At 41.3% G+C, this 18200-nt stretch overlaps 2 protein-coding genes across 2 annotated transcripts in view; both read left to right on the top strand.

Annotated features, from left to right (window-relative positions):
* GNL3L (G protein nucleolar 3 like) overlaps positions 1–18200 on the top strand; it is an 81822-nt gene that overhangs the window by 41890 nt on the left and 21732 nt on the right. The gene's annotated exons all lie outside the window — the stretch shown is intronic.
* Positions 8080–18200, top strand: part of LOC105730475 (phosphoglycerate mutase 1-like) — an 82106-nt gene continuing 71985 nt past the window's right edge. Inside the window, exon 1 of the mRNA XM_064364321.1 lies at positions 8080–11190. The gene's annotated coding sequence lies outside the window, so the exon portion shown is untranslated. The remainder of the gene's footprint in view (positions 11191–18200) is intronic.

The raw sequence follows: 18200 nt of genomic DNA, 5'->3' as shown, positions 1-18200 counted from the left end.
TCCCACCTCAGCCTTCTGAGCAGCTGAGATTATAGGTATGTACCACTGCACTTGGCTTGAGACATCTGATGTCATCCTAATTTGTTTCTTCGATAGATAATATGTTTCTTAATCTTTATCACTTTTGAGCAATGTAATTATAATGTGCCTTGGTGGGGTTTTTGTTTTTCTTTTATGTTTTTCTGCTTGGAGTTTATTGAACTTCTTGGATATTTAGGTTTATAGAGTTCATCAAATTTGGCAAGTTTTGGCCATTAATTTATCAATTTTTTTTTCTCTTCCCCTGCTTTCCTCCTTCAGGGACTCCAGTTACCTATTTTAAGCTACCTGAAGTTGTCCCACAGATCATTGATGTTCTTTGCATTTTTTGTATTTTTTCCTCTCTGTGTTTTATTTTGGGTAGTTTCTATTTTATGCCTTTAAGTTCACATATCTTTTTTCTGCATTGTCTAGTGTGCTGTTAATCTCTCCAGTGTATTTCTTCAATTCAGACATTGTAGTTTTCATCTCTAGAAATTTGAGTGTTTTTTTTTGTTTGTTTGTTTTGAGATGGAGTCTCACTCTGTCACCCAGGTTGGAGTGCAGCGGCATGATCTCAGGTCAGTGCAACCTCCGCCTCCCAAGTTCAAGCGATTCTCCTGCCTCAGCCTCCTGAGTAGCTGAGATTACAGGCGCCCACCACCATGTCCAGCTAATTTTTGTATTTTTAGTAGAGATGGGGTTTCACCATGTTGGTCAGGCTGGTCTTGAACTCCTTACCTCTTGATCTGCCCACCTCGACCTCCCAAAGTGCTGGGATTATAGGTGTGAGCCACCGCACTCAGCCAAATTTGGGTGTTTAAAAATATTTTTTATTCCTCTATTTACCTGTTTGAACATATGGAATATAGATAACAAATGTTTAATATACTTCTCTGCTAATTCTAACATCTTTGGAAGTTCTTAGTCAGCTTTGTTTGGTTATTTTCATGATGGGTCATATTTTTCTGCCTTTGTTTTTTTTTTGCATGACCAGTAATCTTTGATTTTATTCCAGGCCCTGTGAATTTTGCTTTTTTTTTTTTTTTTGAGACAGAGTATTGCTTTGTTGCCAGGCGCCAGGCTCGAGGGCAGTGGCACGATCTCAGCTAGCTGCAACCTCTGCCTCCCGGGTTCAAGGAATTCTCCTGCCTCAGCCTCTCAAGTAGCTGGGACTACAGGCGCCTGCCACCACGCCCAGCTAATTTTTGTATTTTTAGTACAGATGGGGTTTTACCATGTTGGCCAGGATGGTCTCGATCTCTTGACATCGTGATCCGCCCGGCTGAATTTTGCCTTTTTAATTGCTTGCATATTTTTGTATTCTTATGAACTTTTGAGCTTTGTTCTTTGATGCAGTTAAGTTATTCAGAAACTCTTTGATCCTTTTGGGTCATGCTTTTATGATTTGTCAAGCAGGTTCAGAGCATAAGTTTTTCCAGTTTGGCTGGTAGTAACAGCTACTTTGTGAGCACCAGTTACTGTTTTCTCTCATCTTTTCAGATCATTCTTTTGCCAGCCTTTGTTAATTTACTTTTACTCACGTGTATAATAGTACTCTGATTAATACTTGAGGGAAGCCTCTGCATATCATTGACAGTTTTTCTCTGTGCAGCCCTGTTATCTCAGAGACTTTTTTTTAATGAACTTATACTGCATTGATCTTGAATTTTCAGATTCATCTCCTAAACTCAATAAGTCTACCAGACTCTGTTTCAGCCCCCTCTCCCTGTTCCATGGAGTGGCAGCTCTTTGAAGGCAGTTAGGTAGGGCAATCCTAGGCCTCACCTTATTTGTATCCTATCTCCCAGGAATCACTGTCCTTCATTGCCTAATGTCCAGTTCTTGATAACCATTATTTCATGTATTTTGTCTGGATTTATTTTGGTTCTTGCTGTTGCTCAGGCTGGTCTCAAACTCCTGGCCTCAAGTGATCATCCTGCCTTGGGCTCTCACAGTGTTGGGATCACAGGCATGAGATGGTGTTCTCCGTTAATGTTACCCTTTTATAGCCACCCACTTCTCTGCTGTCGTTACCCCCTCCTTAAACCCTGGCAACTACTAGTCTACTTGGAGATTTGTCCAAGTTGTTGCAACAAATAAAAGTTTGTTCCTTTTATTACTGAATATCATTCCAAGGTATAGATGTACTAGTTTGCTTAACCATTCATCTGTTCAAGGACATTAGGGCTGATTCCAATTTTGTCAATAAAGCTAAGATGAACATTTATGAACATTTTTTTGGTGCAGATTTTGGTGTGAACATGTTTTAGTTTCTCTGGGATTAAGTGCCCAAGAGTGCAATTTCTGAGTTCAATAGGAGTAGTAGTGCTTTTTGCTTTTGTTTTGTTTTGAGACAGAGTTTCACTCTTGTTGCCCAGGCTGGAGTGCAATGGTGCACTCTCGGCTCACCACAACCTCCACCTCCTGGGTTCAAGCGATTCTCCTGCCTCAACCACCAGAGTAGCTGGGATTACAGGCAAGCGCCACCACGCCCAGCTAATTTTGTATTTTTAGTAGAGACGGGGTTTCATCCTGTTGCTCAGGATGGTCTCGAATTCCGGACCTCAGGTGATCCACCCATCTTGGCCTCCCAAAGTGCTGGGATTACAGGCGTGAACCACTGCGCCCGGCCAGGAGTAATTTTGTATTTATTGTTTGAAGAAACTTCCAAATTGTTTTCCAGAGTAGGTGCTATAATTTGGATGTTTGTTCCCCAAAACATCATGTTGAAATTTGATCCGCAGAGTTGGAGGTGGTGCCTAATGAGAGGTGTTTGGGTTATGGGAGCAGTTCCCTCATAAATAGATTAAATCTCTCTCTGTTGGGGGTTGCTGAATGAGTTCTCACTGTATTAGTTCCCAGGAGAGCTGGCAACAAGAGTCTGGCACCTCCCTTCTCTGTTGCTTACTCTCTTGCCATGTGATTTCTGTACATGCTGGCTCCCCTTTGCCTCCCACCATGGGTGGAAGCAGCTTGATGCCTTCATCAGAATTAGATGTTGGTGTCATGCTTCTTGTACAGCCTGCAGAAGCATGAGCCAAATAAACCTCTTTTCTTCATAACTTACCTAGCCTCAGGTATTCCTTTATAATAATGCAAATGGAGAGTAGGGGTACCATTTTACATTTTCACTGACAATCTATAAGTGATAGTTTCTTTGCATCCTCACCAGCATTTGGTGGTGTTATTAGTTTTTATTTTAGCCATTCTGTTAGATGTGTAGTGATACTTTATTGTGGTACTAGTTTGCATTTCTTTTTTATTTTTTTTGAGATGGAGTCTTGCTTTGTCACCCAGGCTGGAGTGCAGTGGTGCCGTCTTGGCTCACTGCAACTGCCACTTCCCAGATTGAAGCAGTTCTCCTGCCTCAGCCTCCCGAGTAGATAGGATTACAGATGCGTGCCACCACGCCTGGCTTATTTTTGTATTTTTAGTAGAGACGGGGTTTCGCCATGTTGGCCAGGCTGGTCTCAAACTCCTGGCCTCAAATGATCCCCTCCTTAACCTCCCAAAGTGCTGGGATTACAGGCATGAGCCACCACATCCGGCCTCTAGTTTGCATTTCTCTAATGGCTAATGATATTGAACATCTTTTATGTATTTATCTGTCACCTGTATTTTCTCTTCAGTGAAATGTGTATTCATATCTTTTGCACATTTTCTAATTGGATTTATTGTTATTATTATTATTATTATTATTTTTTTTGAGATGGAGTTTCACTCTCGTTACCCAGGCTGGAGTGCAATGGCGCGATCTCGGCTCACCGCAACCTCCGCCTCCTGGGTTCAGGCAATTCTCCTGCCTCAGCCTCCCGAGTAGCTGGGATTACAGGCACGTGCCACCGTGCCCAGCTAATTTTTTTGTATTAGTAGAGACGGGGTTTCACAATGTTGACCAGGATGGTCTCGATCTCTTGACCTCGTGATCCACCCGCCTCGGCCTCCCAAAGTGCTGGGATTACAGGCTTGAGCCACCGCGCCCGGCCTATTGTTATTATTTACTCTGGAGTCTTGAGAGTTCTTTATGTAGTCTAGATACTAGTCATTTGTTGAATATGTGGTTTGCAAATAATTTCTCTCAGTCTATAGCTTGTCTTTTCATCTTCCTAATAGAGTCACAGAGCCAAAGTTTTAAAATTTGATGAGGTCCTATTTATTGATTTTTTTTTTTTTTGAGATGGAGTTTCACTGTTGTTGCCCAAGCTGGAGTGCAATGGCGTGATCTCAGCTCACTGCAACCTCTGCCTCCTGGGTTCAAGCGATTCTTCTACGTCAGCCTCTTAAGTAGCTGGGATTACAGGCGTGTGCCAACACGTCCAGCTAATTTTTTGTATTTTTAGTAGAAATGGGGTTTTACCATGTTAGCCAGGCTGGTCTCAAACTCCTGACCTCAGGTGATCCACCCACCTCGGCCTTCCAAAGTGCTGGGATTACAGATGTGAGCCACCATGCCCGGCCATTGATTTTTTCTTTATAGATCATTGATGTCAAGTCTAAGAATTCTTTGCCTGGTTCTAGATTCTGAAGATTTTGCCCTATATTTTCTATATGCTTTATGATTTTAGGTTTTACATTTAAGTTTATATCCATTTTGGGTTGATGTTTATATAATTTTTTTTGAGACAGAGTTTCACTCTGTCACTCAGGCTGGAGTGCAGTGGTGTGATCATAGCTCACTGCAGCCTTGAACTCCCCAGGCTCAGGTGATCCTCCAACATCAGCCTCCCATGTAGCCGGGACTTCAGGTGCCTGCCACCATGCCCGGCTAATTTTTCTATTTTTTGTAGAGATGGGGTTTTTCTCATATTGCCCAGGCTAGTCTCCAACTTACGGGCTTAAGTGATCTGCCTGCTTCAGCCTCCCAAAGTGCTAGGGTTACAGATGTGAGCCACCGCACCCAGCCAAAATTCAACATCTTTTCATGACAAAAGCTCTACAAAATTGGGTATGGAAGGACATACTTCAACATAATAAAAGCCATATGCAACAGGTCCACAGCTAGTATCATATGGAACTACAGCATTTTCCAGTATTTTCTTCTACAGATTTCTTTTTTTTTTTTGGAGAGAGAGTCTCTGTCACTCAGGCTGGATTGCAGTGGCACAATCTTGGCTCACTGCAACCTCTGCTTCCTGGGTTCAAGCGAGCATGTCCAGCTAAATTTTTGTACTTTTATTAGAGACGGGGTTTCCAGGTAGTCAGGCTGGTTACAAACTCCTGGGCTGATCTACCCGTCTCAGCCTTCCAAAGTGCTGAGATTAACAGACATGAGCCCCCGCTCCCGGCCATGTTTATATCTTTTTTAATTTTTATGGATACATGACAGTTGCACATATTTATGGGGTACATGTAATTTTTGATGAAAGCATATTATTTGTAATGATCAAATCAGGGTAATTGGGATATCCATCACCTTAAGCATTTATCATTTATTTGTGTTAGGAACATTCCAATTATAATCTTATGAGATTACCATCATATATGTGATCTATGTTGACTGAAATGTTATGCAGCACATGATTGTACATATATTTTATTTATCTATTGATTGCTCAGGTTGTTAATGTATATTGGCTATTGTGAATAATATGCAATGAACATGGTAGTGCAGATAGCTCTTCAATATACTGATTTAATTTCCTTTGAATATATACCCAGTGGTGGGATTCCTGGATCAAATGGTAATTCTGTTTTAAATTTTTTGAAGAACTTTTATATTGTTTTTCATAATGGCTGTACCAATTTCCATTTTCTTTTTTTATTTGAGAGGGAGTCTCGCTCTGTCACCCAGACTGGAGTACAGCGGTGAGATCTTGGCTCACTGCATCTTCTGCCTCCCAGGTTCAAGTGATTCTCCTGCCTCAGCCTCCCGAGTAGCTGGGACTACAGGCGTGGCCAACCACGCCCAGCTGATTTTTGTATTTTTGGTAGAGATGGGGTTTCACCATGTTGGTCAGGCTGGTGTCAAACTCCTGACCTCAGGTGTCCACCTGCCTTGGCCTCCCAAAGTGTTGGGATTACAGATGTGAGCCACCATACCTGGCCTCCATTTTCAACAACAGTGTGCCAGGGTTCTTTTTTCACTAATCTTCACCAAAACTTGTTATTTTTTGTCTTTTTGATAATTGCTAAGATTTTGTTGAAAAATTTGGATCTATGTTCATTGAGGGTATTGCCTTGCAATTTTCTTTTCTTGTAGGATCCTTATCTGGCTTTTTATTGGGGTAATTGTGACCTCATAAAATGAGTTTGGAAGTATTCTCCCTTTACTTTTTTAGAAGATTTTGAGAAAAATTTGTCTTAAGTCTTTTTAAATGCTTGGTATAATTCACTAGTGAAACCATATGGCCCTGGTCTTTTCTTTGTTGAGATATTTTTTGATTACTGATTCAATATTCTTACTAACTATAGGTCTGCTCAGATATTCAACCTCTTTGTAATCTAGTCATATTAGGTTTGTGTTTCTAGAAATGTATCCATTTCTTCTAGGTTATCCAATTTGTTGGCATGTAATCGTTCATAGTAGTCTCTTACAATCTTTTATATTTATGCAGTATCAGTTGTAATATCTCCTTTCATTTCTGATCTTATTTAAGTCTTCATGCTTTTTCTTAGTCTAGCTAAAAGTTTATCAATTTTGCTTATGTTTTTAAAAAACCAACTCAATTTTGTTGATTGTTTCTATTGTTTTTCTAATCTTTGTTTCATTTTTATTTCTGCTCTAATCTTTATTTTCTTTGGCCTCAGTTTCTTTTTCTAGTTCCTTTAGGTGTAAAGTTAGATTGTTTATTTGAGATCTTTCTTTTTTTGTCAATGTAGGTATTTATTGCTATAAACTTTCTTTTTAGAACTGCTTTTGTTTTCCTTTTTTTCTTTTTTAAAGATGGGGTTTCTCCTTGATGGCCAGGCTGGTTTTGAATGCCTGACCTCAGGTGATCCACCCACCTCAGCCTCCCAAAGTGGTAGGATTACAGGTGTGAGCCACTGCGCCTGGCTAGAACTGCTTTTGATGCATGCCATACGTTTTGGTATGTTGTATTTCCATTTTTGTTTCAAGATTTTTTTTTTGGTCAGGGGCTTCAAGATGGCTGATTAGAGGCATCTCCTATTAGCCTTCTCCACTAAGTAGAACCAAAATACTGAGTAGATGATCACACTTCAAATAGATTATCCAAGAGAGAACACAGGAGTTCGACAGAAAAGTGACAGAAAACACCTAAAGCTAGGAAGGAGAAGGAAACAAAGCATCCTATGGGGCCAAGCTCACTTGGGAGCTGGGGGAGACTCCAATGCAGGAAAAGGGTAAGTGAGAGACCCCAGGAGTCCACATTCCCACCGTGGACTCCTACGATCCTAGCTATAGGAGAGCCCCTTGACCCTTAAGAGCCCTGAGACTAACATAGGGAGCTCCCTGGAAACTTCATGAAGGTATTGCTCCAGAGGAAACACTCATGGGAGGTCCCACAAGCCCCTGAGTCCTAAGCAGCGGCGGCAGCACAGTGCCATTTTAAGAGCCCAGCCCACAGTGGACTGCATCCTGCTCTGTAACCAGGGCTGAGGCAGCAATCCTGCACGCCCTGGAGAGGGGTGCCTGTGTATTCTCACCTGCCCCAAGGACAAATTCCACTTCCTGCAACCTCTATGGCTGCAAACTGCTGTGGGCCAAGACACCCGCACCCCTCAGCTTCTTAACCAATGGGAACTCCTAGGGAAAGCAACCTTGTCCTCCCCAGTAGCAGGGCCACAGTGCAGCTGCTGCCGCCTCTACCTGAGCATTCTGCCAACAGCCTGGGCCTCATTTCACCTCTGCATACCACAGACGCTATCTGTAGCACCATTGAGGTGCCTGAGGGCACAGCTCAGCCTGGATCCAGCCCCCTTGTACCTGAGCACACCATCCAGGAGCCTGAGGGTGGCCCGGCCCAGTCCACCACCAGTGGCACCTAGGCATTCCTCCTGGTGTTTGAGATCGGGCCCACTCAACCTGCTGCTACAACCATCGCTGGCACCCACCTAGACACCCCACCTGTAGGTTTGGGGACGAGGCCAACCAACCCATTACAGCCAGTTCCAACGCTAGTGCTGACTGACCACTTGGGTTTCAGAGGGTTTTCCCACTACTGTGATTGCTATCACCCATGCCATGAACACTGCCCAAGGGTTTGAGAACCTGTCCATCCACCTGGTCCACTGCTGCCATTTCTGGTACCTGAGCAAGCCATCTGAAGGTCAAGAATCAGCCTGCCTGGACCCGCTAACACTAGTGGCAGCATATACTGCCATGGGGCCCAAGGACAGGCATGCTCAGCCCACCACTGCCGCCATGAAATGTTCTATAAATGTTTGTTAGGTACCTTTGTTGCAAAGTGAAGTTTAAATCCAATATTTCTTTGTTGGGGGCTTTTCTGTCTGGATGATCTGTCCAATGCTAAGGATATGGCATTGAATTTTCCTCCTATTTTTTACTGGAGTCTATTTCTCACTTTATGCCTAATAGTATTTGCTTTGTATATGTGGGAGCTCCAGTGTTGTGTTTTGGGTTTTGATAGAAATTTTATTAAAGTCATGTATTAACTGGAGATAATTACTTTTATTTTATAAACTATAATAGGCCCTCCAAAACTTGAAGATAGTATAGCTCCACTAATTTAGGTCTTTTTCGATTTTATTCTTCAGTGTTTTATAGTTTTCAGAATGTAATTCCTATACATGTTCTGTTAGATTTACATCTGAGTGTGTCAATTTTTGGAACAATTGTAATAAGGTATTTTTTCTTTTCTTTCTTTTTTTTTTTTTTTTTTAGACAGAATCTCTGTCAACCAGGCTGGAGTGCAGTGGCGTGATCTCAGCTCACTGCAACCACCGCCTCTCTGGTTAAAGCGATTGTCCTGCCTCAGCCTCCCGAGTAGCTGGGATTACAGGCACCTACCATCATGCTCGGCTAAGTTTTGTCATTGGTAGAGACAGGGTTTCACCATGTTGGCCAGGCTGGTCTTAAACTCCTAAACTGAGGTGATCCTCCTGCCTCAGCCTCCCAAAGTACTAGGATTACAGGTATGAGTCACTGCACCCAGCAAGGGTTGTACTTTTAATTTCAGTTTCCACGTGGTTGTTACTTTTATATAGAAATATAATTGATTTCTGTATATCTTGTAATCTGTGATTTTGCTAAACTCACTAATTTGTACTAGGAGATTTTTTCGGTAGCTATTTTGGGATTTTCTATGTAGATTATCATGTCCTCTGCAAATTTGGACAGCTTTTTGTCTTTCTTTTCAATCTGTCTCTCATTGCTTTTTCTTGCCTATTGCATAGAACTTCCAGTACGATGTTGAATAGAAGTGGTATGAGGAGACATCTTTGCTTTGTTCCATATCTTAGGGAAAAGCATTCAGTCTTTTACCATTTTTTGGAATGTTAGTTGTATGTTTGTTTTTAGTTGCTCTTCATCAAATTAAGAAAATATCCATCTATTACTGTTTTTTCTGAGAGTTTAAAAATTCTCATTCATAGGTATTCAATTTTCTCAAGTGCTTTTCTGCATCAGTTGATGTGATTATATGATTTTTCTTGTTTAGTCTGTTGATGTGGTGGGTTCCACTGATGGATTACAAGTATGGAACCAGGCTGGGCATGGTGGCTTACGTCTGTAATCCCAGCACTTTGGAAGGCTGAGGTGGGTGGATTACTTGAGGTCAGGAGTTCGAGACCAGACTGGCCAATGTGAGGAAACCCTGTCTCTACTAAAAATACAAAAATTAGCTGGGCATAGTGGTGCACACCTGTAATTCTAGTTACTTAGAAGGCTGAGGCAGGAGAATTATTTGAACCTGGGAGGCAGAGGTCACAGCGAGCCAAGATTGTGCCACTGCACTCAGCAGGTGGCAAAGCCATCCAGGCTTGTGTCCTTCTCTTCAGGGCGGTGAGTTACCCCAGGCCCTGGGCAGGTCCAGTGTTGCCATAGGGGAGCCAGGGACTAGAGTCAAAAATCCTAGAAGTCTACCTGGTCGACTTCTGGAAACTGGAAGGTACTGCCAGCCCACTGCCTATGTTCCGTTATGGCCCAAGGTCTCTTAGATCAGTTTGTGGTAAATGCTTCCTGGCCTGGGACTCACCCTTCAGGGCAGTGAGTTCCCCTCTGGCAAAGGGCAGGTCCAGAAATGCCATCCAAGAGTCATATCCTGGAATTGAAAACCCCAAGAGCCTGATTGGTACTCTACCTCCCTGTGGTGGTGGAGCTGGTATCTAAGGTGCAAGACAAAGTCCCCTTTATTTTTCCCTCCACTTTTCTCAAGAGGAGTCTTGCACCACAGCTATCACAGCTGGTAATGTGCTGAGTCTCAACCGAAGCCAGCAAGTCTCAGAGTCTCACCCAAGGCATCGCTGCTGGTTATTCAGGTCCTAAGGGCTCTTCAGTTAGCAGGTGATTAATGCTGCCAGGACTGGGCCCTTCTCTTCAAGGCAGTAGCTTCCTTTCTGGCCCAGGTGTGTCCCGAATTGTTGTCTGGGAGCTAGGACCTGGAAAGGGGGCCTCACAACTCTGACTGGTGCCCTATCTTGTGTGGCTGAGCTGGTTTCCAAGATGCAAGGTAAAATCCATCCCCCTCTTCTGTCTCCTGTCCTCAAGTGGAAAGAAGGCATCTTTTTTGGAGCTGCAAGCTGTGCAGCCTGGGGTGAGGGGCGGAGTGATGCTAGCACTCCCTTAGCCACCCAGGATGGCATCTTAGTAGGTCATGTGCTCCCCCCATTCCCTGGCCTTGGGCCCAGTTCAGCACTAGGACTTGCCTAGGTGTTGCAGTCCTTGTGGCCCAGACTGCCTTTCAAATTTATCTGTGGGCCCAGAGCACTTTAGCCCATGATGGCTAGGCTTGCAGAAACTCAAATTCTGACTGCTGGGATCATTGATTGCCCTCTGGCTAGGGCTGGTTTAATTACTTCCTCCATAGGTGGGCATCAGCTGAGTCTGGTCTGGTTTTGCTTTCTGCTATAATAGGGTAGCGCCGAGTTCAATGCTTCACAATTGCTGCACTCTCCCTGCCGCCAGCACACAGGAATGCCTTCTGTACCCTGCTGCCACGTCCGCGGTATGGTGGAGGGTGGTGCTGGTGCTTCAGGACTGTTTCTGCTACCTTTTCAGTTCCTGTTTCAGCGATACGAAGTTAAAACCAGGTACCGTAAGTGCTTACGTGCTGTTTTGTTCTTATGAAGGTATTCTGTTGTGTGTAGTTAGTTGTTAAATTGGTGTTCTTGCAAGGGGGACAATTGGTGGAGGCTTTTATTCTACCATCTTGCTCCACCACCTTACGATAATTATTGCTATATTGGGTCATAAGTTCCTCACTTAATTTTTAATTTTCTATCTATTTCCTTTGTTTTCTTTTTCTCTGCTTTCCTCTGTTGACAAATCCTCTTAGTTTTCCTTTATCTGAAACAGATTTTCTCTGAGGAGGAGTGTTTAGGGAGGCACAAAGTCAAGAGGAGTGACAAAAACAAGGGTCACTTGAGGTATATGAAGCCTCTGGCACCAGTAGTTACAGGAAACGTAAAAGAACCCAACTCCTAACCAGATGAACATAAATTCTTTTTTTTTAAGACGGGGTTTCACCATGTTGGTCAGGCTGGTCTTGAACTCCCGACCTCAGGTGATCTGCCTGCCTTGGCCTCCAAAGTTGCTTGGATTACAGGCGTGAGCCACCGTGCCCGGCCAGAACATAAATTCTTATACTAAAGGTATGTTACCTCAGCATGTATAACTTGATACCATATATTTGTCTTTTAATGAAAAATTAGAAGGCACATCAGAAAGCAAGAAAAAGCAGTCTCAAAGGACCAGGCAAATATCAGAACCAAACTCAGATATTGGAATTTCAGACAGGAGCTTAAAATATTTATGATTACTATATTGAGGGCTATAGTGGAAAAGTTAGAAAACATGAAATAATAGATTGATAATATAAATAGAGACATATAAATTCCTCAAAGGGATGACAATGAAATGCTGAGAATCTAACAGAAATGAAGAATATTTTAGATAGGCTCATCAGTAAATTCATTATGGCTGGGGTAGGACTCAGGTTGAAGAGATATCAATAGGCAATTGTAATATTAATTGCTAGATATGAAAGGATTTAAAAAATTCAGAACATTCAATAACTGTAGACTATTTCAAAAAGATGGAGCGTGAACATAACTGGAATATGCAGAGAAGAAAGAGAATGGAGCAGAATAAATATCTGAAGTAACAATGGCTGAGGAATTTCCAGAGTTAATGATGGACATCAAACCAGAGATCCATAATGCTCAGAGAATAGCGAGCAGAACAAATACCAAAACTTAACCAAGGATGTATCATATTCAAACTGAAGGAAACTAAATACAAGGAGAAAATCTCAAACCAGAGGACCAAAAAATACTTTCTATAGGGAACAAGAATAAAAATTACAGCGGATGTCTTGTCAGAAATAATGCAAGCAAGAAGAGTATGGAGTGAAATATTTAAAGTATTGAGATGAAAAACCCACCAACCTAGAATTTTATATCCAGTGAAATTATCCTCCCAAAGTGAAGAAGATATACTTTCTCAGAAACACAGGAATATAGAAATTTATCAGCAGCAACATACCCTTCAAGAAATGTTAAAATAATTTCTTTAGGGGGAAGGAAAATGGATATAAATCTGAATCTTGAGTATACATATACAGAAAATTATCTGTCTATCTATCTATGAGAAATCTGTGTGTTATAATAATTTTTCCCCTATAGGTAAGTTTGGTTTCTCTTTTGCTGCTTTCAAGACTTTGCCTTTGGTTTCAGCAGTTTGACTATGATAAGTTTGGGGTTCTTGTGAATTCTTGAATTTGTAAATTTATTTGTTTTCAAATTTGGGAAATATATATCCATTATTTCTGAATATTCTTTTTTTTTTTTGGAGACAGAATCTCCGTCTGTCGCCCAGGCTGGAGTGCAGTGGCATGATCTCGGCTCACTGCAACCTCCGCCTCCCGGGTTCAAGTGATTCTCCTGCCTCAGCCTCCCAAGTAGCTGGGATTACAGGCACGTGCCACTACGCCCAGCTAATTTTTTGTATTTTTAGTAGAGATGGGGTTTCACCATTTCACCAGGATGGTCTCCATCTCCTGACTTCGTGATCCAGCTGCCTCGGCCTCCCAAAGTGCTGGGATTATAGGCATGAGCCTCTGTGCCCAGCCTACTCTTTTTTTAATTTTTATTTTTTTATTAAGACAGGGTTCCACCATGTTGGTCAGGCTGGTCTTGAACTCCCGACCTTAGGTGATTCTCCTGCCTTGGCCTCCAAAGTGCTTGGATTACAGGTGTGAGCCACCATGCCCGGCCTTTTTTTTTTTTTTTTAAAAAGCTCTCTCTTCATTCTCTTGTCCTTTCAGGAGTCTGATGGCGTTAATGTTATATATTATTCTCTCTTGCTATAGTTCCACAGGTTGCTGAGGCTCTGTTCATTTTTCTGAGTCTATTTTCTCTCTGTTTCTCTGATGGGATAATTCTACTGTTCAGTGTTTGAGTTCCCTGTTTTTTTTCCTCTGTCCCCTCCATTTTTCTGTTGAGACCATTCACTGAATTTTAAAATTTTGGTTAATATATTTTTCCATTCTAAAATTTCCATTTTTTTCTTCATATCTTCTGTTTATTTGTAGAGGCTTTATATTTCTTTGATGAGACTTTCTATTTTTTCGTTTGTTTCAAGCACATTCATAATTGCTTGTTGAAGCAATTTTATGATGGCTAATTTAAAATCTTAGATAATTAAAAAATCTCTGTCATCTTGGTGTTGGCATCTAGTGGTTGTCTTTTGCATTCAGTTTGAATTATTTCTGGTTCTTGTTATGATGAGCACTTTTTTATTAAAATCTGGACATTTTGGGAATTTGGTTATGAGACTATAGATTTTATTCCAATCTGCTTTATCTGGATTCCTGTGACACTGCTCTGCTGGGTGAAGTGGGTGGGGATGCTTTGCCTCATGACTACCAGGTGTGAGTAGAAGTCTAGGTTCTTTACTTAGCCTTCCATGACACCCAAGGGGAGGCTCTTATTATTGCTGGGCAAGGAGGGGACTTCTGTCTCCCTACTTAGGCTTTCACTTATACCTCTAGTGGGAGACGTTGGATTTCCTTGTTATTGCTACCCACATGTGAAATGACGTGGCCACTTTAGAAAACAGTTGGGCAGTTCTTCAAAAAGAGATACTGTAAGTCCCAGCAATGCCACTACTAGGTATAAGCCCAAGAAAAATAAAAACATATGCCCAGACAATAATTTGTACACCAATGTTTGTACCAGCATTATTTATTGTAGCTAAAAAATGAAACAATTTAGTCTGTCAACTGAAGAATGGACAAACCAAATGTATATCCATAGAATGCAATATTATTCAGCAGTAATAGGAAATGAGGTATTGATCATGCTACGACATGGATGAACCTTGAAACATTAAGCTAAGTGAAAGAAGGCAGTCACAGAGGACTAAATATTGTATGATTCCATTTATATGAAATGTCCGGAATAGGTAAATATATGGAGACATAAAATAGATTCATAGCTCTCTCTAGAACTGGGGGATCAGTTGTGGGCATATGTGAAATGACTGCTAATGGTATGGAGTTTTTTGGGGGTCATGAAAGTGTTTTAAAATTAATTGTGATAGTGGTTATACAAACTTGTAAATATACTAAAAACCAATGATGTGTACACTTTAAATGGGTGAATTACGTGCTATGTGATTTATATTTCAGTAAGAGTTTACAAATAAGAAAAGAAAACCCAGAGAACTTAACATCTTGTATTTCCTGAGGTTCCAACATCTCTAGCCAGTATGCTTGTTCAGAGCCTTCTTGTCTTTGTTTTATGTATAATATTAGGGTTTTTAGTGGATAAATAGAGAAAATTGCATTTAATTCATCTTGTCCTGTTAGCAGAAGTCATTTGTTTTCAAAATTACCTTTTAACTTTTGTTTTTAAAATTAGCTTATAATTTTTTTGTTTATTGTCCTATAAACTTTAACACACATGTAGATGGGTTAACACATATATGTTAATCCTGGTTACCATAACCAGGATACAGAACAGTACTATCAACCCCCAAACTGCTGTGTGCTATTTCCCTGTAGTCATACCCTTTCCTCATTTCTAAATTCTGACAACTACTGGTCTGTTTTCTGTTCCTATATAAATGGAATTATAAAAAGAATAAGTGATTTTTGGGAATAGCTTTGTTTGTTCAGTGTAGTGCCTTTGAGATTCATTGAAGTTGGTCTGTATATCAGTAATTTGTTTCTTTTTCTTCTGGATTAGTATTCCATTACATGGATATACATACCACAGCTTGTCTATACATTCAGTCGTTAAAGGATATTTGTGTTGTTTCCATTTTTGATGATGAGGAATGGAGTTTTTAAAAACATTTGTGTACAGGATTTTTATTTACATAGTTTTAATTTCTCTAGGGTAAATACTTGGTATGGGATTTCTGGGTTATATGTTAAGTATATGTTTAACTTTATAAGGAACTGCCAAACTGTGTTCCAGAGCAGTTCTACCATTTTGCATAGCTGCCAGCAAGGTTTCAGAGTTCTAGTTCTCCTGCATCCTCACCAGCACTTGATATTGTATTTTAAAATTTTAGGTATTGTCATAGTATATGGCAGTAGTTATTGTACTTTTAGCTTTTGTTTCCGTAATGGCTAATTATGGTGAATATCTTCATGTGCTTATTTGCCACACTCTATCCTTTTTGGTCAAGTGTCTGCTTGGGTCTTTTGTCCATATTTAAATTGGATTATTTGTTTTCATATTATTGATTTTTGTGGATTCTGGCTACAAGTTTTCTGTTGAATATGTGATTTGCAAATATTATTCCTCACTTGGTAGTTCATCTCCTTTCAGCAGTGATTTTCTAAGGGCAAAGGTTTTACAATTTGAGGAATTCCAATTTATCAATTATATCTTACTTAGATTGTGCCTTTTTGTCTAATAACTCTTTTTTTGAGGTTGTTTTACTTTTTTTCTTTTTTGTCTAATAACTCTTTACTTATGCCCATGCCATAAAGATTTTCTTCCATGTCTTCTTCTTCTTCTTTTTTTTTTTTTGAAATGGTGTCTCATTTACTCTGTATCCCAGGCTGGAATGAGCTGGTATAATCTTGGCTTACTGCAAACTCTTGTCTTCTGGGTTCAAGCGATTCTCTTGCCTCAGTCTCCTGAGGAGCTGTGATTACAGGTATGCGCCACCATGCCCAGGTAATTTTTGTACTTTTAGTAAAGTTGAGGCTTCACCAGGTTGTTGACCAGGCTGATCTTGAACTGCTGACCTTAGGTGATATGCCTGCCTTGGCCTTCCAAAGTTTTGGGATTACAGGCATGAGCCTGTGCACCCAGCCCATAGATTCTTTTTATCAAGTTGAAGAAATCCCCTTCTATTCCTGTTTGCTAAGCGTGTACGTGTGTGTGGTGTTTTTTTTTTGTTAGTTTTTTTTGAGACAGAGCCTCACTCCGTTGCTGAGGCTGGAGTGCAGTGGTGCGATCTCAGCTTACTGCAACCTCCGCCTCCCTAGTTCAAGTGATTCTCCTGCCTCAGCCTCCCAAGTAGCTGGGATCACAGGCGCCCATCACCATGCCAGGCTAATTTTTGTACTTTTTAGTAGAGAGGGGTTTTGTCATGTTGGCCAGGCTGGTCTCGAATTCCTGACCTCAAGTGATCCACCTACCTCGGCCTCCCAAAGTGCTGGGGTTCACGCCCAGGCTTGAGTGTTGTTTTTTTTTAAAGTCATAAATGGATGTTGAACTTTTTCAGTTGATTCTCTGCGTCAATTGATACAATAATTTGTGTTTTTTAAATTTAATGTGTTTCATATGGTGGATTACATTTTTGATTGAACCAGTTCTGCATTCCCAAGACATACCTCATTTGCTTATGAAGTTTTATTCTTTTTACATACTGCTAAATGTAATTAAGGAGAGATAGGAGAATTGCTGGAGTGATGTGTGGATGAAGTAAAAGGGGGTGGGATCTGGTGTCCAAGTAGAAAGGTGGGCCTTAGGAGCAGCAACCTATAATCCACAGTAATAGGATTGGTATATGTGTGAGTAGGTGGGCAAATATGGTGAGAGACTGTGGGAGTTTTCTTCTGATGGCTTCTATTTTTGATGTGTTAACCAGTCTAACCTGAGCATAGGAAAGATAGAAGAGGATGCCAGGAATGCCAGGTCTAGGAAGGTTTAACATAATGATTGGGGGCTCTACCATTCTCCAGTGAGCCTTGGTGAGTCACTGAATATTCCGGAGTAGAGGAGTGGGATATGATTAAAGCTGAAATTCAGACTTGATTTGGTAGATATGGTAGATAAGAAGGGGAAAAGTGGCAGGTGGACAGTAACCTCAGTTGGGAATGATGGGACCTAAACTAGGCTACAAAAATGGAGTTAAGAAGTTTTTTTTTTTTTTTTTTTTTTGAGACGGAGTGTCGCTCTTGTTACCCAGGCTGGAGTGCAATGGCGTGATCTCGGCTCACCGCAACCTCCGCCTCCTGGGTTCAGGCAATTCTCCTACCTCAGCCTCCTGAGTAGCTGGGATTACAGGCACGCGCCACCATGCCCAGCTAATTTTTTTTATTTTTAGTAGAGACGGGGTTTCACCATGTTGACCAGGATGGTCTCGATCTCTTGACCTTGTGATCCACCCGCCTCAGCCTCCCAAAGTGCTGGGATTACAGGCATGAGCCACCTCACCCGGCTGAGTTAAGAAGTTTTTATTGGCAGAGCTAGAATCGAATGGAATTGGCAGCTGTATGGCTGAGGTAGCAAAGAGAATATGCTGTATTTTTTCATTTACTTATTTACTTATTCTAGAAATATTAAGAGATTGGCAGTGGTGCATTGGGGATCAGGGCCTGAGTGACAGCTGCAGAGTGGGCTGGCAGCCTGGCAGGCTTTGTGACCCAAGCAAAGAAAATAGCAGTGAGTGGTGGCCCTGGAGGATTGGGGCCTGATTGAGGGAGGGAGCAAAGCAGGGTGGCAGCCCACTTGGCTCAGGAGATTGGTTACATACAAGGGGGTTGAAAAAACAAAAATATTTTGAGGATAATAAAATCTATGTTTCTCATTGTCAGAGAAGAGAGTTAAAAATATGGAAAGGGTCATAACTAGAA

This window comes from Aotus nancymaae, unplaced genomic scaffold (genome assembly GCF_030222135.1).
Source record: "Aotus nancymaae isolate 86718 unplaced genomic scaffold, 86718_ANA_hifiasm-v0.15.2.pri h1tg000058l, whole genome shotgun sequence".
Lineage (NCBI taxonomy): Eukaryota > Metazoa > Chordata > Mammalia > Primates > Aotidae > Aotus > Aotus nancymaae.
This window is presented reverse-complemented; position numbering and strand designations above follow the sequence as displayed.